This window comes from Protopterus annectens, chromosome 2.part1, assembly GCF_019279795.1.
Source record: "Protopterus annectens isolate FY-2018-M chromosome 2.part1, PAN1.0, whole genome shotgun sequence".
In the NCBI taxonomy this organism is placed as follows: Eukaryota; Metazoa; Chordata; order Ceratodontiformes; family Protopteridae; genus Protopterus; species Protopterus annectens.
Genome location: NC_056729.1, coordinates 1,159,166,336 through 1,159,191,720, shown reverse-complemented (window position 1 = coordinate 1,159,191,720; position 25,385 = coordinate 1,159,166,336).

The following is a 25,385-nucleotide window of genomic DNA, read 5'->3' as shown; positions in this document are numbered from 1 at the left end:
CATTCCTGTAACAATTAAAAGAGGTATACCCATGGGCGGCTCATGCTATAGGACTGCAGGACTGCAGCCCCCCCCTGTACAAGAAGAAAATCCCCCTAACTGTATAAAAGAAAGAAGAAAATACCCCCACCTGTACAAGAAAATAAAAAAATAAATAAAAATCGTGAGTCCCAGAACTCCATGCATGCGTGCTTGGAGTTGCTGGTACTCACAGAACTCCAGACTGCTGGGTTATGCAGTCCGGATAGAGGAAAAAGGCATCGCTGCCCTGCCAACCCAGAAGTCTGTGCTGTGATGACCACACAGACGAGAAGGAAACTGGACTGTGTCATTGGCAGGCAGGAGCCTCCAGCCTATTCTCACGGAGCACAGCTACAGTTATCCCGATCCACAAGGGAGGATCCACCTTGGATCCCGGGAACTACCATCCCATCAGTCTGACAAGCCTGATCTGCAAGGGCATGGAACGCATTATCATGGAACTTATAAACAAAGACATTGGCAACCTCCAGACACTGGACCCCACCCAGTTTGGGTTTGTGAAGGCACAATCTTGTCTCCTGAATCTGATTGACTTCTTTGAATCGGTCTCCAGAGCTGTGGACGAGGGTAAGGAGGTCCACACAGCCTATCTGGACCTTGCCAAGGCCTTCGACACCATCCCCCACTCCGTAATCATAGACAAACTTACTAAGCTGGGCATAAATCCCTATGTCACTCGATGGGTTGCCAACTGGCTTACTGACAGAACCCAGACTGTAAAAGTAGCCGACTCCAAATCCATCTCCAGACAAGTGACAAGTGGAGTACCTCAGGGTTCAGTCCTGGGACCACTCTTGTTTGGCATTTACTTCTCTGAAGTACAGGCCAACCCTAAGGGACTCTGGCTCACAAAGTTTGCAGATGACTGCAAACTAGGAGCCATTATTGAATCCCCAAATGATGTGGATATTCTACAAAAGGGCCTTACAGAAACAGATGCCTGGTGCCAGAGCCATGGGCTGAAGCTTAATGCCAAGAAATGTATAGTCATCCCCTTTGGAAAAAAACATGTACCCATGAACTACCACATAGGTGGCAGGACACTAAACATCGAAAGTGTGATGAGAGACTTAGGGACACAAGTGGACAGTGGTCTCACTTTCGATAACCACATCACCACAACAGTCAGGAAATCCTTCTATGTGGCACACCTCATCACTAAGGGCTTTTCATCCAGAAAAAAGGAGGCCATTGTCCTACTGTACTCATCCCTCATTAGACCCATTATAGAATATAATGCCCCATTTGGTATGTACCTCACAAGACATCTGCAACAGCTGGAAAGGCCACAGAAATACCTCACTAAAAGAATCACAGGCCTAAAGCAGATGCCATATGCTGACCGCCTAAAAAAACTCCAGCTATACTCTGTGGCATATCGCCTACTCAGAGGCGATCTCTGCTTAACATACAAGGCCATGTCAAACCCTGAGCTGTTGGACATGCTCCACTTAAAGAAATCCCAATCCCGCAGAGCCACACGCTCCAGGGATCTAAACCTTATCATCACAATGAACAAAACATGCTGGAGGGATAGGTTCCTGACCCAGAGACTCCCCATACTCTGGAATAGACTGCCCATACATGTCAAGCAGAGCACCTCATTGACCCTCTTCAAAAGGAACCTTGATGATTGGATGGGAGATAGGAAATTCACCCCGGGGATCATGTCAGTCACCCTGCTAGACAGGGGCCCAGAGAAGTAAATATTGTGGGAAAAAAGTTCCAGGGAATTGTTATGGCTAGGCTTGCATAGCCTAGTACCAACCTATGAAACTATGAGCCAAGCTGGAAACCAGCCATTAGCATTTACAGGCTGATGAGAAGACTACAGGGGAGCTTTGGAAATCAGCTGTTAGCTTGCACTTGGATTAGCTGCTGCAGTCGGGACTACAAAGGAGCTTGCTGTGGAACGGAAGACTGGATGCTTCAGGTGTGTGTGTGTGTGTGTGTGTGTGTGTGTGTGTGTGTGTGTGTGTGTGTGTGTGTGTAATGCCCCAGTTGCTATATACTGGTGGCTGGAGAGAACAGATGGTGGTGGATAGAGAATACTCAGGCTTGAACCCTGTACTTTGGGTGCAGGTGGCAAGTGCCTGAATTCCCTACCCACCACCATTTGTTTAAAAATTTGTAGATGTTTGCCTCATATTTGTTCTGTTCCTCATAAAATCTGTGGTTTCTGTGTGTTTGTTTTTCCTTGCCAAGTCAGTAGTGCTGTGGTGCACTGGTAGCATAGCTGCCTGACAGCTAAAGGTTTTCTGGTTTGATTCTTGGCTGGGGTGCCTTTGGTGTGGAGTTTGCATGTCCTCCCATCGTGCAAAGAGCATGTGTCTGGAGTGTTTCTCCCTGCTCTGCTGAAAATTAGATTTTGTTCCAAGTCAGACTTTCCTAGTTAACAAATGTTAAATAAAAATAACAGGCAATTGAATTTCAGACTTCATATTCTTCAGAAAGTGTTGCCGCCTCACAGCAAGAGGTTCTCCGGTTCAATCCTTGGCTGGGGTGCCTTCTGTGCAGAGTCTGCATGTCTTCCCTGTGGTCGAGTGGGTTTCCTCTGGGTGCTCCGGTTTCCTCCCACATTCCAAAGACGTGCTGTAAGTGGACTGGATACTCTAAACTGGCCCTAGGCATGTGTGTGTGCATGTGTATGCCTTCTGTAGAAGGTTGGGCACCGGGCTGGCAACTTGTCACTGTAAAAATCCACTGCCAATCATGAGCGGACAAGTGATCTGCTGTGGTGACCCCTAACCGGGAAAAGCTGAAAGAAGAAGAAGATATTCTTCAGAAAGTACATGGTAACCCAAAACCTTTTATTCTAGCAATTTTCTAAGTTTATAACTAGGATATTTGAAATTTGTCCATATTTTTGGGACTGTATTCCCACATTATTGGCTTCATCCAGATTTTTTGTGCTAAGGTTTAGAGCTATGGTGAGAACTGAATTCATTGAATATGTTTGGGGGCTGTATTCCCCCATTATTGGCTTTGTTCAGGTGTTTTGTGCTAAGAGGTTGACAGCTATGGTGAGAACTGAATTCACTAAATGGTAGCCATTTAAGTTTCAGTCTTCCTCTCTTTCACAAAACAGATGCTTTGGCATAGTGGTATGTTGCTCTGACTGTTTTGCACAGGGTCTCCTGGGTTCAAGACTTGGCAGTGAAATGTATGGTGGTAACACAGCATTTTATTCTAGCATCTTTCCAACATTATACAAGCAATGTTTAAAATGTGTCCCTAGTGTTTGGGCTTTTGTCCCCGCCCCCATAAATGTTGTCTTTTTCCAGATTTCTTGTGCTGCAAAGTTCAGAGATACAGCTGAGTGTCGAGTAGATTTTACAAGGAGCTGAGAGCTGCAGTGGAACAAAAGTTTAGTGCTGCTTATTCTGAGTTGATTGCATTGTTAATAGCACAACAGGTAGTGTACTTGCTTTTGATGCAGAAGGCTGTGGGTTCTACTCCCACAGTAGGTAAATGCATTGCTGATACTGTACTGTGTTGTAAAAGGGGTGGATGCTGCATTCCTTTTTGGTAACTATGAACCTGTTATCAGTTTGCCATCCATTCTCTATTGTGATATTACTAGCTTATCATTTTTTTAATGCAACATAGGCAATTTATTCCTCAAGGGCAACAGGCACTTTATTTGTAGATGAAACAATGACATATAAAGTTGTTTGCTAGCAGCAACCTCTTCATTAGTTACAGCTTTCTTTAATGTGGAATTATTTAGATGACTTTTACTTCTTCAGAGTGTGCATATTTACTGATACTGGTGGACTGTAGAAGTTTGAGTAGACTTTTTTATGATGGAAATGTTCTGAATTGGGCAGTTTTGTCATTAATGGTGCATGCATTTTGTTTCATTGTTTACTGTAAAAATGTTCAAAACAATAAATTTAAAATGCCCTCTAACAACTGTACTGTATTGTACAAGGAATATAATTTAATACAATCAGGAAGGTGTATCAAAGAGCACTTGCATGTTTCGTGTTCAAGGGGCCTATGATTTTGAAAACGGCCCAAAGATAATCTTTATCTGCCACTGGCAAAATGTATTTTCTTTGAATGTGGGTTTCAATGCTGTTTCAATGAATGTGAGTTTCAAGGGCAGAGAAGTTTTAATGCTAAGTCTATTTTCATTGTGAGACTGCATTACTTTGTTTAGCAGATATCTATTAAAGTTTGTGCTGTAAAATGCAAAATAAAACTTTCAAATGAAATCCAAATCATCGCAGAAATAAAGCAGTATGCACATTACAGTGTTTATGGTAAATGGGGTGAAATAATCAAGGAATGGGACATCGGAATGGCTGCAGGGGGAGGCTCCATTCGACCATGATTTTGTAAGGGGGGGAAGGGCAACAAACTCAAAGATGGCCCCAGCTGAACTATACCTCTCAACTTTCCAGATTTTTGCAGAATGAATAGATTTTTGTTTCTTATTTTTGGTTTGTTCCTCATAAAATTTGTGGTTTTCTGGCAAATCATTTAGGAATGAAGTCACTAAATAATGACAGACATTGAGTTTCAGATGTCATAACCTTCCGAAAAATGCATGCTAAAGCAAGACCTGTTATTCTATTAGCTGTCTTAAATTTATACAAGAGCAATTTTTAGTACTGTTTGTATGTTCCTCCAATATATTTGGCCTTGTCCAGATTTCCTGCATTAAGAGGTTGAGAGGTACATGCAAATAAATCGCTTTATAGAATTAGGAATATCCAAACCTCTTAACTGTCCCTGATTTTGGCTCAAAATGTTGCTCTCCCCCTAATAATCCCTTTGCAAAATGGCAATTTTGGAAGAAAACGTTGGAGGGTTCAGGGTTTACAATTATAAATAGCTGTAATGATCAGAATTATAGATTACTTTTATTTCAGAAATGCATGTAGATGCTCTTATTTTGTCAGCTGCTCAAGTTAACAGTACTAATATTAAAAAGGTGTCCCTTCTTTGACAGGTTCCTAGCTGTATTGTGTGGCAATTTTATATTTTTGCATCACATTTTTGGTCTGTTTTTCATAAAATTGCAGTTTTCTGGCAAATTAGTGGTGAATCATTAAAGATTGAAGTTAGAAAATAATGGCAGACATTTGAGTTTCAGATTTCATACCCTTCAGAAAATTCATACTAATGCAAGACCTACTACTTTCTAAGATTATAAGAGCAATGTTTAAAAATTGCCCTTATTTTTGGGCCTGTGTCCCACTTCTATGTATGGCTTTGTCCAGATTTCTTGCTGTGAGTAATGTGTGTCAGAGCCATCATTGTCAGCCAGAGACATTTCAAATTGTGACATACTTGTTGCACCCGCTCCCCATTGTAGTGGATCTGGATGTGTCCAAGCAAGGCAAGGAGCAGTTATGCAGTGTAAGTGTGCAGAGTATTGCCCCATCCAAGGTAAACCACAAGTATGACTGTGGCTTTTCATCTGTCCTTGATTTTGCAGAATGTTCTGGTTTTCTGTCATATTTTTATACTGTTGATTTATGCTTCTTATTATTCAGAAAATGCATGGTGTCGCAGTGCCCTGTTGCTCTACATTTAAGTAGCAATGCTTTAATGACCATCAGGTAAGCTTGTCAGAGAGTGTAAGATGCAAGTAAGCTTTAATAAGCATACTGTTAAAGAATTATCAACATTGAAAGCCTTTTCGTTGTTGCCATGCAGAGAATAGTTACATAACTGGATAACGTATAAGCCATAGGTATTGAAATGCATATGACAGTATTTGTAATAAAGGACAGGATTACAGTATTTTCAGAAGCTCAATACATTTGTTAGAGATTTGCAGTCATCTTTGCAGACTTTACCCATAAACTAAACAGAATGCCAATCTGTCATGTGTGTCCATAACGTGTGCAGTAATCCTTTAAGCAGTTTATCTTGAGCTTGTTTCTTGTTTGCTGTTCATTTTTTACATTGATCATGTCTTCCCCATGAATCAAGTAAATAGTTATTGTCAGGCAGCAGGTCTTTTGGATAAGAAACATTTTTACAAGTGGGGGTATCACACAGAGATTGCTACTTCAGCATGTTACTTGGTAATTTTATAAAGGTGAATATAAATTGTAATTAGAACTTCAGTGCAATGAGAAGTGGTTTGAGTTGAGTGCTGCTTGTTTTTTTTTTATACTTGATTCTGATTTCCAGTAATGTATTTAAAAAGTAATTAATTTTTCATGCATCACAACCTTTGTGTTTCCATCTAGATATTAAGTAAGTTGTCATGTAGCAAATGCATTGAAATATTTTTTTCTTCTACACTTCATTTTGTCTTGATTGGACTTTCATAATGATGGTTTGGCACCCAGGGCAGCATATTTAATTTAAGTTCCAGTTGTTGTGGTTTTAAGCATAGCTTCACCCCTTTCTAGTTGGCCACACCCCTTCCCATTGGCCCCACCCATTCAGCTGTCTCCTGCAAACCCCCCTTTAATTTGAAGTTACCAGCTGCCACTGGGTATACCCTGGAATCATTGACCTACATGCTAGATATTTAAAGCTAGTTTCAGTGGTGGCATTGGTTTCAACATCATCCAAAAAAAGCTACAGAATCAATAATTTTATTGTTATGTCTTCTGCCACTTAACAAAATATCTTTTCTTCTTATATTTAGTTCTGCATCTTTATGTTTGTAGGGCATATAGTTAGTTGTAGGGCCATAGGAGGCACATTTCTAGAGAAGAGGTGTGTGGTTTGCCCTGGGGTATGTTTTCTTTCTCATATTCTACTGTTCTGGTTATGTAAGACATTTATGTTTTTTTCCTGTGGCTGTGGGACGGGGTGGGGTGGGGGGGTTGTTACTATGAAGTCAAACTTTCCCTTCAGTGTTTTATTCTATGCATTTTTATATTTGAAGGGCATTAGGCCATCTGCAGAGCCATAGGGGTAGAATTCTACAGAACAGATGTGTGATTTGGCCTGGATTACACATTCTCTCTCATATTATACTGTGTTGGATTACTGCATTAAATGAAACCTATCAGAGTTGGGAGTGGCCTTATATTGCAGGAGGGGGCATGAGGGAAGTATGAGCTGCTGCAACAAACCAGTGTGTGCAGACATATAGAAACTTTATTAATTCCATTAGCAACAAATCAAAAAGAATACTGCATAGGCTTCAGCTACTGGTATCTCTGGACTTTTAAACACTAATTGTGTGATTTTCTTGAAGTACTCATACTGGAATTCAAAAACTTTCTTGCAAGTATGATGCCATGACTTTTTCATTGCTTATGTAGTGCAGTGAACATTTTTGGTGAGGTAATATTGTTTCAAAAAGAATGTCACTAATTGTCTTTTGCTAAAGTAAACAATAATGCCTGACAGGTTCATTATTACAGGGAAATAACAGACTGCCCAAGCTATCATGAGACTTAGCACCACAGGCAGAGGACCTTTGCACTCATGGAAGGTTAATTATTTTTCTGTAATGCCCACCTTGGAGGACATTATTATGGCTTATCTGCTAAATTGTTTTGAATTAGTTTGATTATTAGTATATACATTTTATATTTTTGGATGTAAAAAATGATTTTCCCAAATGTTTCAAAGTTGGTGTAAGACATGTAATTATAGCATCCAAAATATAAGCTATGTAAGTGTTTACTAATGTCTATACACACTCACACACACAGACACACACAAACACAAGCACACACACACGCACACACTCATGCACACACGCGCGCGCACACACACACACACACACACACACACACACACACACACACACACACACACACACACACACACACACACACACACACACACACACACACAGTGGGCTGGATTCCATGAAATCACAGATGTTGGAGATTATGGTGATATCAGTGCTAAACATGTGGATAACATTGAAATATGCAAATGTACCACAAGAAACTGAGAATAGCTCAGCACACAATGAAATATTGCAGTAGCAACGGTGCACTAAACAAATGCATAATTAACCTGTAAGTAATGATATATATAAGGGTGATGTGCAGAGCTGTAGTAACTACAGAGGGATTAAATTGATCAGTCACAGCATGACTTTATGGGAAAGAGTAGTGGAAGCTAGGTTAAGAAGGGACGTGATGATTAGTGAACAGCAGTATGGTTTCATGCTGGGAAAGAGCATTACAGGTGCAATGTTTGCTCTGAGAGTGTTGATGGAGAAGTACAGAGAATGTCAGAAGGAGTTGCATTGCGTTTTTGTAGACTTAGAGAAAGCATATGACAGGGTACCTAGAGAGGAGTTTTGGTATTATATGAGGAAGTCAGGAGTGTCAGAGAAGTATGTAAGAGTGGTACAGGATATGTACAAGGGTAGTGTGACAGCGGTGAGGTCTGCGGTGGGAGTGACGGATGCGTTTAAGGTGGAGGTGGGGTTTCATCAAGGATCAGCTCTGAGCCCTTTCTTCTTTGCAATGGTGATGGACAGGTTGACAGACGAGATCAGACAGCAGTCCCCATGGACTATGATATTTGCAGATGACATTGTGATCTGTAGTGAGAGTAGGGAACAGGTGGAGGAGACCCTGGAGAGATGGAGATATGCTCTTGAGAGAAGAGGAATGAAGGTCAGCAGGACTAAGACAGAATATATGTGTGTGAATGAGAGGGAGGATAGAAGAATGTTGAGGATGCAAGGAGTAGAGGTGGCGAAGGTGGATGAATTTAAATACTTGGGGTCAATAGTTCAGAGTAACAGTGAGTGTGGAAGAGAGGTAAAGAAGAGAGTACAGGCAGGATGGAGTGGGTGGAGGAGAGTGTCAGGAGTGATTTGTGACAGACGAGTACCTGTAAGAGTGACGGGGAAGGTCTGCAAGAGGGTGGTGAGACCAGCTATGATATATGGGTTGGAGACAGTGGCATTGACAAAAAGGCAGGAGTTTGAGCTGCATGTGGCAGAGTTAAAGATGTTAAGCTTTGCACTGGGTGTGACGAGGGTGGACAGGATTAGGAATAAGTATATTAGAGGGTCAGCCCAGGTTGGAAGGTTTGGAGACAAAGCCAGAGAGGCAAGATTACATTGGTTTGGACATGTGCTGAGGAGGGATGCTGAGTATATTGGGAAAAAGATGCTAAGGATGAAGGTACCAGGTAACAGGAAAAGAGGAAGGCCTAAGATAAGGTTTATGGATGTGTTGAGAGAGAACATGCAGGTGGTTGGTGTGACAGAACAAGATGCAGAGGACAGGAAGAAATGGAAACAGGTGATCTGCTAACGGGAACAGCCGAAAGAAGATGATGATGATGATGATATATATATATATATATATATATATATATATATATATATATATATATATATATATATATATATATATATATACACACAGAGAGATAACAGAATCCATGCAGTAAGTTGGTTAAGGACAACTATGGAATATAAGTTAAGTGATTCGGTTATAATACAAAAAAAAAAATGCGAGCTCTCCCAGTGTAAGCTGCTTGGCATTCATAATACATATTTTCAAAAATTTGCCCAGAAACATTAAAGACAATTACGGATATTTCCGTAGTTCATTCACTAACAAAAAATACTTGCTTCAAAGCTCCGATGCCATTTGTAATACATATTGCCAGCAATCTTTTGCAGAAAGTTCAGAGACAACTATGGATATCTCCAAAAGACATGTACTAATAAAATATACTTGCTTGCTCTAAAGGATTCCAATGGAATCCATAAACTTTCTAATAAAAAAAATTAGTAAAGGTGAAGGACAATCATGGCCACATTACTGCAGCTAACATTAGCTAACAATGGATTCATGACTTGTGTGAGGAGCACAGGTAATGCCACACACAAGGAAAGTGGGAGATAGAAAAGCAGATGTGGGGGAGGGGTGAAGAAAGATGGACACCCAAGAGGGATGTTGGAATAGGAAAATCTGAAGGAAAGTCAGAGGGGCATGGGCATTTTTTTGTGTAAATAGGCCACATTTTTTGAAGAGTAGAAAGAATAGTAAAAACAGGGAAAGAGGAGGAGAAGTGCATTACAGTGGGTATATCCACAGAACAGAAATCACAATGCAAAACAGACAAAGGTTGGAAGAACCTTTAAGGAAAGGTAAGTTACACAGACAGCACACTGCTGAACATGGGCAATGCAAAGTTGTCAAACAGGGTGGGGATGCATACCAGCCATGGTGAAATGCAGAAAAAAAAATCTACTTATGCACTATCATGTTACAACATGTTGCAAACTGTGTGGCAGTGATACCTGGATGTGTATCACCAATGTCAGCTGTGCAGGTATAAGTCAAGCAACCTCACAGATGAGCAAATGAGGGTGTAACAATGCTAGACAACTCCTGCAGAATTTAGAACCAAACCTACAACCATACATGTGAAAAGCAAACAACCAAGCACAGTGCCAAACATGTCCTGCAGAAAAGACACAAAATGGCTGCTACATACACAAGTAGGTGTACAAAGTCCAAACAAATGTGTAATGGAATGCGTATATGTGACACACACATATGTCATGTGAAAGGCAACACACAGGTGTAGATGTGTATGTATGACTGTCAGTGGCCTTAATGGAATATACATGAAATCAAGGTCAATACAGATACACACTAACACACACACACACACACACACACACACACACACACACACACACACACACACACACACACACACACACACACACACCAATGGCATGTAAGAATATTAAGAAAAATATAACACTACAGCGTAATAAATACAGAAGGTTGTGAACATGGATGTTAACAAAGTACAATGGTTAACACAAAGTTATACTGAGAACAAAGACGTATTGCAAGTAGTAGAACGAGACTTGTGTGCTTATGTCCCACATTGTAAAATTGGCATACATTTGGCACATTTGCTGTGTCAAACTAATACAGGGCAATGAACAATAATCACAACAAAGGCAAACATATCTTTAAAATATAATTGGGAAATATGAAGGTGGAACTGAAGTGGACAACCTGGTTCCACATCAGGAAAAAGTAGGACAAGGTATGTTGACATACTGCAAATGCATGTGTACAGCACAGAAGGTGGTGTAGAAGCCCCCAAACCAATACATTTAGTCAAATGGAAAATGTACGTCACATGGGCAGATTGATTGCTGATGACCTCAGAACTGGCCATGTATAAAACACACATACACAATAATGTGCAGTCATGTAGCATTAACATGCATAGATACTCAAGCTAAGAATTTCAAGCACATACATATATATTGTCATCCAAATGTTGAATAAACAAATGCAGGTGTATATCTCCCACCCTGCTCATTAGTGAGCTGAGTACACTCCTGTATCATCAACGGCACATCAGTGGTACATCAGTGAATGCTCATATGTCAAAGGTACAATTGTGTGTCATTATGGATGCCACTATATGTACACATGTACAATCAGTCAATGTGCACAACTATTTGTTAAAGGTGTGTACGTAATGGATGTAGAAGTTAAGATACAGCGAACATGGCATAATGTACTGTTAAAGAATAAATTATCTGTAACACTGTGCATAGATTAATGCTACATTGCTGAACCAGTTGCAATAATGGTTAGGGTCTTTGCCTCCCATGCACAAGTTGCAAAGTTCAATCCTGACCTTCAGCCAGTGCTTGTTCGGAATTTGCACATTCTCCCTGTGTCTCTGTTGGCTCCTACAACCTCTGAAGAACATAATAAGTATTTCCATCTTAAACTCGCCAGTGAATGGAGCTATGGGCAGCAGCACAGATTGTACATGGTGCCTTATAGGGCGAAGAGGTGAATAGACCAACTACTTTGGGCATCTACTGTGTTGCTCAGTATTCTGAAGATAGGAGAAAACGTATCACAGACTGCATGCTGTGGCAGGGACAACCACTTGTAAAATATGGCTCTAGACGAGGACCTGACCTAGGCCAGGGATGTGTGTGCCCCCTGTTAGCCAGTATGTGTCCACCATAGAGGCCAGCAGCCCTAGGCCAATAAGCTACTGGCTGTCCGCTGTCCAATTGCCCAGGATGGGTTACCATGAATAGCTCTGTTGAGCCAAAGCTGGACATAATACCTGCCAAACATGAACTAAGAATTGTTACATTCAGTGTAGGTTCACTGATAGGATGGAGCTTGGAAGTGGATGACATAATGGTACGGAGGAGGCTAGACATCCTCTGTATGCAAGAGAAAAAATGGAGGGGCAGTGCAGCAAAGTCACTTGGCTTGAAATCTAAAGCCCACTACTCAGGAGAAGGACAGACTATGTATCGGAATTGTGGTGAGAGGGAGAGGTTTATGACAAGGTCCCAAGAATATTGATTTGGGCAGGACTGCTGTGGTCTGAAGTCCCAGGAACAATGGTAAAATTAGTTCAGGCTGTGTACAAGGACCCAATGACTGAAGTACAAACAGTGTTTGGTCTCTCAGAGGGGTTCCCAGTGGAAGTGGGTGTACATCAGGATTCAGCTCTGAGCCCACTGCTGTTCATACTGGTGATGGACTACATTAGCAAACAGGTCAGAGGGGACAGATCAACATAGTTGCTGCATGCAGATAATGTGGCATTACAGGCAGACTCTGAGCAAGAACTTCAGCAAAGGATAGGGGAATGCAAAACTGAAGGCATGTGTGACGAAACTAAGTACAGATAATGGCAGCACGTTGGGGAAATCAGAAAAAGCTCAGAATTGAGATAGAAGGGAAGATAGTGGAACAGGTTAATAGCTTCAAGCATCTGAGAGGGGTGGTTGAGGAGAAGGGAAATCTGAATGAAGAGGTCAAAGCTAGAATCAGAGGGACTGCAGGCAAGTGGCATAGAGTGTAAGGGGTAGTGTATCACAGAAGAATCCCAAAGAAGCTGAAAAGTAAGGTGTACAAAACAGTGGTGTGACCAGTACTATTGTATGATACAGAAACCTAGGCAGTAAAGGCAGAGGAGATGAGGATGCTAGAGATTATGGAAATGAAGTGTCTGAGATGGGTGGTAGGATGCACTCTGTTGGACAGATGAAGAAATGAAGACGTAAGAGAGAAGCCAAAGGAGTTCCAATTGCAGAAAAAGATCAACGAGAACAGATTATGGTTGTTCGGGCACATGTGCAGAAAAGCAGAAGACAGCCTGGTGAGGAAGATTTGGGACAAACAGGAAGAAGATAAGAGGAAATGAGGGTGTCCAGCAAAGAGGTAGATAAAATGTGTGAGAGAAGATCTGTGACAGTCAGGCATCAGTGTTGACGAAGGCAGGGGTGAAGCAGTGAATTGAAAAAGATGGCGATAGTTAACACGACACCCCAACCCTATGTAGAAAATGGGAAAAATGGGTTGATGATGATGATGCTGTTTGATGTAGTCAGAAAAGGAGGACATAGACATGCTATACTTGTATATGATCCCACTTGGCATCAGTATTGCCAACCGATGGCACAGCACCACATCATGCTAGTGGGACATTATGATAACTGTCATCCAAAACATATGGGGAATGATATGTCCTTCTGTTGCACATACATGATATAGCAATATGCAGGTTCAAGCCATATCACAGTGTTAGCGATGGACTATGGGTAACATGTGTTGTCTGTCATTTACCTCACTGAACTCATGTTTACAGGTTATGTCATGCAGCAATAACTGCAGGTTAACTGCCAGAATGCATGGACAGCTGAGCGTGCGAGGAAAATGTAATGTGTTAATGTGAGTCATGCACACGTTGAAACAGAAGTGAATGTCATATGACAATAACACATAAGCATGGCAACTATGTGGTATGAATGCACAAGAGTGTATATACAGTCCAATCAATTATATGGCAATCGGCATTTTGGTAGCATAACATAAGTACAGTGCATAAACAATACTTATGGACTGGAGGGACCAGGCTGATGGGGCTGAGAATCACAAATGACCTCATGAGTTATCTCCCTGAATGGAATGCACATAGCTCATGCCATATCCTGAAAAAATGTTCACATCATATCCCTCATCTGTGTTTGGAACACATCAAATACAACATCCTGAATCTCCTCCTGATAACCGTCTCTAATCCGGTCCTGGCATTGTCTCCTCTGGGCTGCAGGCATGATGGCTTAGTCAGTAGTTGGTCCAGCTTCCTCATCATCATCGTTGTCATCATCACTGGCATCATCAAAGACTCTGGCAGTAGCCTGTCATGTGCTCATCATTGCTGTCTGATAGGAGAGCATCCATGGGTCTCATGCTCTGTCAAGACTGATTGCAAAATACAACAGAAAGGAAAATAAACCATCTATCACACAGAATATTCCTATGAATATTATTACAGAACTTAATATAAAAATAAAAATTTGCACAGGGACTGACACATGTCTATTGTGGACAGAGTATGTTATAAATGCCTGGCCCTCAATGTCCTATTTGCAAACAGGACATCAATATTCTTTTGTGAAAACTTGTGTAGGCTTAGAGACACCCACCTGGGTCATTAGCATTATAAAAACGTATAAATGGTAAAATCTAGAGATTGTACTGTTTGCATGCACTGATTTATATGAATAGCCACCAAGTGTCATTATTAAAATTATGAGAAAGTGATATGACAATACTGTGGACAACAGGCAAGCCACATGGCAAACGTCTGAGCCAGGCAGCATGATAATTGGCTGCCACACATCAATATAATGAATGCAACTGTAAAAATTGTTTTTATATGTTTAATCACCTTACCTTGTGACATATGAGAATGTAATATATGTTGTATTAACAGTATTGTATGTGTACAACTGCATGCTAGCTAAAATTAGTACCAAACAGTAGCCTGCAAAATGAATTGCTACAAAGAAATGTCCATCTGCACAAGTGTAAATATACCTAGGTTGTAACTGTGTTTTAACAAAAACATCCAAGGTGTTGTAGGTAGATGGAATACCAATGATGAACTGCAGGGTGCACTGATTATAAACTGCTGTGAAGTGTTAGTAAAGCTCAGCTATAGCTGTGTTTTAGCAAAAAACCCAAGTTATTGGCAGATGCAATATGAACACTGAACTGCAGAGTTTATCACATATTCCAAAAACACCCAAGTTGTTGTTGGCAGATGCAATATCAATATCGAACTGCAGAGTATACCACATACTCTATAAGCAACAATGCAAACAGGAACACAGCAGACAACCACTCATTCTATGAATGGACAGGCTATACACAACAGATCTATCACAGAAAAACACAGTCACAAGTACAACAAACCATACATCATTAAGAAAACATCCACTTCAATGTGTACACCACCTCAATGTGATATACCAACTCAGCTGTTATTTAGGTTGTGCAGCATGATTCAAAATTTCTAGTTTCAATCACAGTTGTAAGCACAGCATTACTATGATAATTTCACTTAACTTACTGATGCATGATGGGTATTCCTGCATTCTAATCAATATCCATGTTATTCAGAAAAATACAGACCTGTAAACGGGATCACATGCATTTCATTTTATAAAACAGAAAAATTAATCAAAATACCTCACTCCCTTTGCTGCTCCTCAAGCGCGTGCATCTGCTCAATGCACATTGGTTCCTGATCCAATCTTCATCGCCTGAAAACAGAAAGCATGAATGATATATTCCTCAAATAACAGTGATATACATTGCTCAGAGCATTTCCGTGACAATTTATTCATGAAGAACATTATACAATCACCATACTCATGTTTTAGTGTTACTCGGGTTTGAGCACATATTAGAGAACATGAGATTCAAACCCACAACTATAATGTACATCCAGACTCTAATCTTGAGGGGTATCTGTCTAACTAATCTATTTTGAGTGAAGGCATGTGTTTTGAATGCAATGAAAAGACTTGGCTTTATGGTATCATCTGGCTGAAGAATGGTCTACTAATATGGATATTGGCTTAGGATTTCAAAGTGTAAATGTTTGCTGTTCATGTAAGTAAAGAGTTGAAAAGCTTCATTCATGTCAGCACTGTGTTCAGAAACATTAACATTAATGGAAATCATTAATTCCTCAGACGGTGGGACAGTGTCATGTATCACAGAGCTTCTGTGAACAGAACCATACATGTTGCTCTACATAAGGGACACAGCAAGGTATGTGTCAGCACCATGATATTCTGTACCAACATACACATCACTGGGAAAATACATCTTCTTTGTTCTGCATTTCATCTGGTAGTCTGCCCACCCCCCTCACTCAAAACTTGAGGATGATGGTGTTCTTGAATTGAATGTAATATTTAATGATAAAACAAAACTTGATAGCATTTTTACAAAGTATACAACATTAACAAAACCATCAGTCAGATATATAACAGTATTTAGGAACACTGCTGTTAAAAAGTTGATGTTAATGGACCATTGTGGATTATGAGTAAGTTTGTGAGAATTCAATGAATAACTGAGTTATTCTCAATCATGCACAAAATATACAATATTATCAGTAAGTGGAATATGCTTCCCTAAAGAAATAAATATGGGTGAATTAAACCAAGATAACAATTTCAGATATGTTTCACCTATGTGGATTGGAATACACAGCATGCCAAAATGCAGGCATGCTGGTCTGTTTCCTTACAACGTGAGCCTGCAGCCAGCACATGTTCATATTACACACAGGTACTGCTTGACTAACCCTTTTGCTAAAAAGCTGATGTTAACAGACTGTTACGGATGACAAATATGTTCTTAACAGCTTGTGTGTACGAGAAAGAGAGAGACAGAAAGGGTACATATTGCTTTCCATCAGGATGCATTGTGTAAACAAGAACTATGAAACTAATGTCTGGAATTACTGACTGTAATATAAGGTGATTTAGCAGAAAATCAAACATTCTACAAGGGTCAAAAAAATATATGAGGCAAATCATGGACATTCTGCAAAGACAGTGAAAGTTGTGGAGCAAGGAGTGTACTTAGACTATATCAAATTATTTTCATTCATTTGATCACATGAGATATTTGAGATGTATTCAGTTCAGAAGGTGTGTGTGTGTGTGTGTGTGTGTGTGTGTGTGTGTGTGTGTGTGTGTGTGTGTGTGTGTGTGTGTGTGTGTGTGGGCATGTGTGGGGTGTTTCTTTATATATATATATGTGCGTTTCTGTATGTGTGTGTGTATGTGTAGGAACACATAACTTATATGTTGGATGCAAAATAATTCCTCCAGCAACAACTACATGTGCTACAGCAAGTATGAAAAATTAGGCAACTGGACAATTTTTCCTCCCAAATTAAGAAAAAGAATATAATAGTAAAAAAAAATAAATACAAAACAAATTAATAGCCCATTATCAACGCACCAAAATGCCATCTTCTGGGGGCATTTTCAGGGAAATAATACCCTACCAGGGGTGATAAGGCCCAACATCTTTGGTGCTGGACCTCACAACACCCATAGACAGGCATTATTTGTTTAATAATGCCCTCCCTGGAGGGTATAAGTGCCTGCTTAAAAGATGGCTGTTGAATTTTGAGTGCCCAATGATAGTCACTCATGTTCTCAGGCCTGTGAAGACATAACATGTGTAATCAAATTAGATTCCTAACTTTGAGCAATATTTGTCAAACTTCTGTTATGCATGTTTAGATTTGGAATTGAGATTATACTGACAGTGCTTTTGGTTATGATTGCTCTGTGGGGACTGTTGTATACATATGGGAGCTGGCATAATGGATAAGGGGCTTACTCTAACGACACAAGGTATAGGGTTTGATGCTTACCTTTGCGAAACATGACTAGGCTTAAGAAGGTCCCTGTGGGTCATTAGCCTAGTAACCACTAATGATCTCTATGGCTAGTGTGCATTTTTTGTAATTTACTGTTGTAAGTATGGGGCCTGGAAATGGGATTCTTGAAACTGTAGAGGAAATATACATACTAAGCCCAAAATTAGTATAACTCAAGGAATTCTCATTTCTCTGACATAAAATGATTTCAGAGTTAGTGTATATACCTTTGTGTGTGTGTGTGTGTGTGTGGGGGGTACAGGGGAATCTATCCTGCTGAAAAGCTCCCTGTAGAATTGTTAAAAATGTGTGAGAGTGACTTTTGCATCCCCCTGTTATTTTTATGAAATCACACATCTAACCATCTACTGTACCACAAAGTGACACCTTTCTTATAGGTCACACTTGCATTCTGTTCAGAGATGTCTCACAGGTACAGCAAAAACATTAAGCCACCTTCTCACTGTAAGCTATACCTGCAAAAACATCTGTACTTCAGAAATTGCGATATTCTATTTGGATTTATAATCACCTCAGAATAAAGCATATATTCAACAGCAATTCTTATTTTACTCGTCCTTCTAACAAGTTTATACATCAGTGCATACCATTAGCCATTTATCTCAAAACTATGTTCAGTAGTACAGTGTATGGTGGATATACAGGTTAATTAATTCAAAGTGTATAACTTGCTGAGCTATTGTTTTACCTTATGACAGTTACAGATTTTGCACAGTAGTCAAAACTGCCACAGGAATACACAGAAGCTGAAAACATCTATATAAGGAGCTGTCATGGTTAAGAAACCTAATGAATGCCTGATCGTCATGAAAAAGAAGGGACATCAAACAAAGAGCGGCTCATTCCTGCTCCTTGTCATTGCTGATGCTCTTTGTATGGAAAATGTACAAAACTAAATTCCATTATGGCAGAACATTTACAAAAGAAAACAGAAAAAAAAGACTTTCATATTCAGTACTTTTATCCTTCAGACGAGCAGAAATGCCTTAGTCTGGTAATCCCTCAGTAACATTTGGATAAAGGGAGAGCCACTAAAGACAGAACTGCAGCTCAGAAGAAAACTTTTTCTAGATACAGGCTTACATTTGTAAAAAGTAAATATATATATATATATATATATATATATATATATATATATATATATATATATGTATCCAATCCATGTACAGGTTGATGACAATGATGGTGAATATTTCCTTCTCTCTCTCTCTTTTTTCTATATATATATATATATATATATATGTATACACACATAAACACATATAATATAAATGCAGTGTGTTTGGTTGTAAGTTTGTCTTTGCGAACATTTAGTTAGGAGGGTTGTTTTGTCAAACTGCCGATTCATCACAGAATCTGTATTTTCTTCTGTTAGATCGCTATACGATAGAGATTAGCGGAGGTGCAGGGGGAAAGCCCCCTGTAAAAATGCTTTTTTTTCTTGTTTTTCATTAATTAGTTTTGCATGCTCCAGGTTTGTGCTTGGCATGTGTGTCAGTATGTCATTGTATTGAGTTTCGACTGTTTGTGGTGTTTGTGGTCGAGGTAGTGTATGCTGATGTGGGTTGGCGATGTAGTAATAAATATATGTGAGGGAGGCTATAAGGAAAAAAATGAACCCTTAATATTCTTCAAATCACTTCCTAATGCTGATGCAAAGTAGTAAAAAAAGGTGTTTCACACAACTGGCACTCATGGTAATAGAACACACCTGTGGTATATCTGTTCAACAGTTTTAGAAACTATATGGGTGGGGGTAATAAGAAGGAAATAAGGAATATTTTTTTATTCCAGTTTTATTTCGATCATCCTTTGTCTGGTCAGTAATTTATGCCTTCAAGTGACCGTGTGCCAGTTCTGGTCAATTCACAGCACATATGTGTCTGATTTACATGTTACAGGCATGACAGAATGACTTGACCTCCTACGTTTACTACTATTATCAGAGAAAGAATCAGTAAAAATTAAAATGGAGGCCAAGGATGGATCCAGAACACTGATATGTTTAGGCACCCGAAGTAGAAAGGAATTTTTTTTTTCTAACAAATCAAGAACATGGGGATCTAGCTTGGATCTGCCTCTTTCACATACAGATACACTCCGCACATATACTCATATGTGCAATCACCTGTACCAGTATTGTGTCAAATTCAGTTGCAGACTGATGGAATTCTTCTACCCTGCAGCAGAGAAAGAGATGGTACCAACAACTCTCTGAAGCTATCTTGCACTCTCACAGGAAAGGTGAAATCTGTTGCTTTTAGAAAGGTCACTCCTCTCTTCCTTAGCTTGCTTGTCTGTCCTGTAGTCAATTCGCTTTCTGAAAATATATTGGAGGCACTGCAAGGAGAAATCTTGCAAAAAAATTGAAGGGCTAAGCTCAGTAAACTAAGCTTTGTAAAATGATTAATCTATGAAGACCCGATGTGGGAACCTTGTGACATTTATGCTATGTGCTGTTGTTTACAGGGGTTTACTTTAATTAAATGAAAGCAGAATCTGTCGAATACGAATCCATCGACACATAAAAAGCAAAATGCAATAATGTTGAACATGCAAAACTGTGAAATTTAAACATCGAAACCACAATAGTCGACCAACCCCACCGCCCATAACATACTACCTACGTATACACAACAACAAAAAACACATACATACACTAACCAAAACCCTACTACTAACCCTAATTTAAATCACCAAAACCCCACTTGTAACCCTACACTAAACACAACATACACAACTATCTATGCACTACCCTTAACCCCTCCCTAACCCTAAGGTCTGTAACTACCGCACACTTACCCTACAGAACTATACCCACACAAAGTAAATATTCCACACACATACACTTAACAAAACCCTACACCAAACCTTACATACATTACCTATCTATGCATTTACCTTAACCCGCACCCTAACTCTAAGGTCCGTAACTATCGCACACTTACCTTACGGAGCTATACAGCAGACAGACCAACAATGACAATTTGACATTTCCAATTTCGCTATTTAGTGCGTTCGACGTTTCCACATTTCGCTGTTTATGTGTCAACAGATTCGTATTCAATGGATTCCACTTTCATTTAATTAAAGTAGACCCGTTTACAGACATATGTGAATGACCCTAAAAAGGTTTAAAAACATTATTACTTGGATATTACTACATTAACACCTTGAGCTATAACGTTGCTAAGATATATGCTCAAAACTGTTTTTTATGTATTTGACTAGAAAATGTTCAGTGTTGTAAAGTGCTATAATAATAAAACTAATGTTGGTTATAGTACAGTATGATTGCAGAAATTCTGTGTGCTTTGATAAGCACTAATAATGAAAATATTTCACATGATTACTGAATGTGAAGCAAAACTGAAATCACACATACCACAGACATTTATGCAAATTACTATAATTACAGTAGAGAGTAAATTATCCGAACGCCGATTATCCAAAATGTCAATTATCTGAACACAGCCTTCCACAGTTTTCAGGTAAGAAACATTATAAAATCTGAATATGTAAATGTTATACTTATTCACTTGTGAGTGCTTTTATGAGATTGTACTACAATAATAAACTATACTGTTTTGTACTTACAGTTTGTTTTATTTTTCTTGTTTAATGTTAATCAAAAACATCTTTAGAAGTTTTTTATCCAGTGCAATTATATGTTTGATTATCTGAACAGTTTGATTATCCGAACAACTCTAGGTCTCAATTAGTTTGGATAATTGACTCTCTACTGTATAGGGTAGAGTGAAAGAAGATTGGATTAGCACATTGGTGGGTCCTCATCCTGCAATGCTAACCTGAATGTGAAAATCAGTTCCACCTAAGAGATGCTTCCCAGTGTTGCAAAAATATCAGACTCACAATACACCAAGAAGACGTAATGAGATTCAAAAGCATGATAGGCTAATGGACCTCATTACATGCCCCAGAGTTATATGGAACACATATGAGTATGGCTTATAGCTGCTGAGGTGCCCCGAGGTGAGATGCCTTGATAGTACCACCTGTAGGTCAGCCATAATATTACATGCTTGACATTGCAATTCTCCAGCGCTACATTTACAAAACATAAATGTCCTATTTTGTATGGAGTATAGCTTAAAGATGGAACTAAAAATGCATATGGTTAAGGTGTTTACCTGCAAACACAAGGTAGTGGGTTTGATTTTCATACGTGAAAAAATTGGCTAGGGTTAAAACTGATCACAAAGGCAGCTAGCCTAGTACTTACCTATATACTGCAGATAGTTCATTAGTTGCCTTTGATTAAAGATCTACTAAACTACATTGCTGGCTCACTTTTAACTTTCTAACTGCAGACCTGTATTGGAAGATGAAAACCTGCACTTATAGTGTTCATAATGTTGTCTGATTAAAATGAGTTTATACATCATGTCTTACACTGTGCAAGCCTCAGTGTTTCAGTGCATATTTGTTGTAGCACCTTCTGTATGTTTGCTATGTTCTCTTCACTTTGCTTAGCTGAATGTTGTACTGAGAAGTTACATGCATCATCATTGTATGGCCTGGTGTTAGTGATTCATCTTTATTTTTTGTTGATATTTTGGTTATAACCAATCTTCCATGTTGTCCCAAGTCATTCAGCATTCAATGTAAATTTAGTGCCATTAAGCCTTGGTTACAGTTGGTTAAGCTGATGCTCATAAAAAGTATTAAGAAGGGGGGTGCATAAAGAAACATTCATGCTTATAGAACACGACTGTAATATACATATTTCACCTCTTCCGAATTTATAAGGTGGGGTAACACTCATTGTACTCTTTGTTGTGCTGTCTTTGCTTTACTTAGCTGCCTGTTTTGCTGTTACTTTAGATGTATCTCTGATGTACCAACACACAGCTGTGCATCTCTGATGTACCAACAGACAGTTGTGCATCTCTGCTGTACCAACAAACAGCTGTGTATCTCTGATGTACCGACAAACAGCTGTGCATCTCTAATGCATCTGTGATGTACTAACAAACAGCTGTGCATCTCTAATGTACCAACAGACAGCTGTGTATCTCTGTGTCAAAAGACAACTATTTCTGTGCTTGCTACCTTGTGCAATAATTCTCTTAACAATTTATCTCTCCAGTTATATTTGTATATTTAGGTCATATCTAATGTGTCATGTCCTCCCAAGAAAGACAAACACACACACACATATACACACTCTGGAAAAGGTGGACTGGGTGTCATATTATACACACAGCAGATGGCTTTGGAACTCTAATTCAATGAGTGCATGTTATGCTCTCTTCTGTTGTCTAGTTGTCCTTTTTACTGACATATGATGTAGATTTTTGGTTTCTGATATAAACCAGTTTTAGTTGCTTGCTGCACTACTAATAGTTTATATTCTCACTTCTGTTTAGATGTGATTATATCTGATGAACCACAAAATGGTCAGTGAACATAGGGGAGAACTTTACTGAGGTTGTATTTGACTTTAAAACATTAGGCTGCTTCTGGTGGCTTAGTATGGAATGGCCTGTCTCTGCCATCTAATGCTATAATTTCAGCACTGAACACTTAGGCATGATAATGGAAGGCACTGCAGCTGATATGTGATGATATGTGATGTAATGCCAGTCCACTGACATTGTCTCCTTCACTGATATTGCCTGCCTTGCTGTACTCTTCTGCAATGAGATGCCTAGTTGTGCTTGTCCAGGTTGCACAATATGTTATGAATATTTAGAATCTGAGATGCCGTAGCATTTTGTGCAGCTTGTTATACACCAGAGCAGTACACACAGTCTTACTAGGAATGTACTGTAAAGTTCCCAGACAATAAAAATGTTGCATATTTTAAATCTGACAGAGTTACAGTTTGGGTAGGGCAAAGGGGACAGCTGTCCCAGGTGCAAGCAGTTAGGGGGCACAGTTGGCAGGTGTGTATAAGTAAGTACTGGCATTGATTTATGAGACTGCAGGTATATTAGGACTTCATAAAATAATGCCAATACTGCACTAATGGTATGGCTGAATCATTCAATGTGTGGTATTAAATATGCAAGTTGATTTTTTTTAAATTTTTTTCTCTTCAGCTTTGAGTTGAGGGGGCATCAGCTTGTTGACCAGCACAGGATCACCAGACCATCTCCTCTACAGGCAGCCAAGGTGAAATGATTGCACATATCAGTTACCTAAAGGAAAAGACTCAGCTTTCCATAGGAAGTTGTTGCTGGTGTGATTTTTAATTGTGTGACAGTATTTTTTTTTTATTTTTTTATTTTTTTTGTGGAGATTTCTCCTTTCTTTGAGCTGGTACAATTGTGGAGTAGGTTTATTTAAGTGGCGGGGGGGGGGGGTTAGGAGAGGCATTCCCCCGCATCAGGTCTCCCTACTGAAACAAATACTAAGTTAACTTTTTTACTCTTCTGTTTTGGGCATTAATGTTTGGTGTTTCCAGTGTTCAGAGATTTGCAGTTCAGTGATCCATAGTAGAATCCACTAGAAAACCTGGCATAATGCAAAGATGTTAAATTCTTCCTCTGCTGTTTGCAAATGCCTTATGGACATCATCAGTCAAGGCTATAAGGGGAGTAAAATATTTCTTGTGAAATAAAAATGTAGCTTCATAGCACTAAGTTTCTTTTGCATAAGTGCTTATTTCTGTTTGTACTATCAGTATTTGTTAGTCATTAATTGCGTAATGTTTTCTTTTTGTACATTACTTATCTTTTACTGTTTGGTTTTCCATTACAGTATGTAATAAGACAAGAAAAGTGCACAAAATATAAAAAGGCACCCCAATAAGAGTGAGACCTTCTCAGATAAGAAATGACACATCCGGGACTTACAGGTTAAATGAAGAAAGGCACTTTAAAGCTTTGTTTCTGTTCAATAAGAAATGTGTGACAAGTCTTGCTTTGCAGCTGTAGAATTTATAGAAAACACTTTTAGGGTTAAGTAGTCCTTTAAACTATACTTCCCCCCTAATGAGGGCTAAGGGAGTGGTTGGGGGTTGCCATAATCAATTAACACAGTTGTATTGCTTTCTGCACACTTTCCTCATTAAAGCACTTGACATGGATGGAGACGTTGCTGCTTTTTTAAAATAATATCTGTTGTATGCCGCAGTTTAAGTGGTTTGCATAGTTTAATGCTGGCAAAACTTCTGCCAGTGTCCAGAGGGAAATGCCAGCACATTTGAACATGTTTCAATAAACAAGAACATAGTCTGGCTTCTTAGAGCCATTGCAAGTAATAGACATAACTGTAGATGAGACTGTGACTGATATATATAAGTTTCTGAAGAAAGAATTGCGCACATTTTTTTATAGCAGATTGTTGCAAATGTTTGTTGAGTTGAACACCACAACAAAGGGTCTGAAGAATTACAGACTGTTGTGTTTTATTATGAAAGATTTCAAACTCTGTTAAGAATGGAGAGAAAGATGTTAAAACACTGCTCATTGTGATAGTTAAAGGCATTAACTACATGCAAGAAATACGACATGTCTACTGTGGTGAAAAATCAGTCTATGTTGCAAAACTTATAAGTGAGATTATATCATCCGGGTTCAAGGATGCCATTCTCCCATTCTACTCGGCTTTCACCAGACTAGTCATAAAGTGCAACATATCCTTTGGCATGTACCTGACCAGACACTTGCAACAAC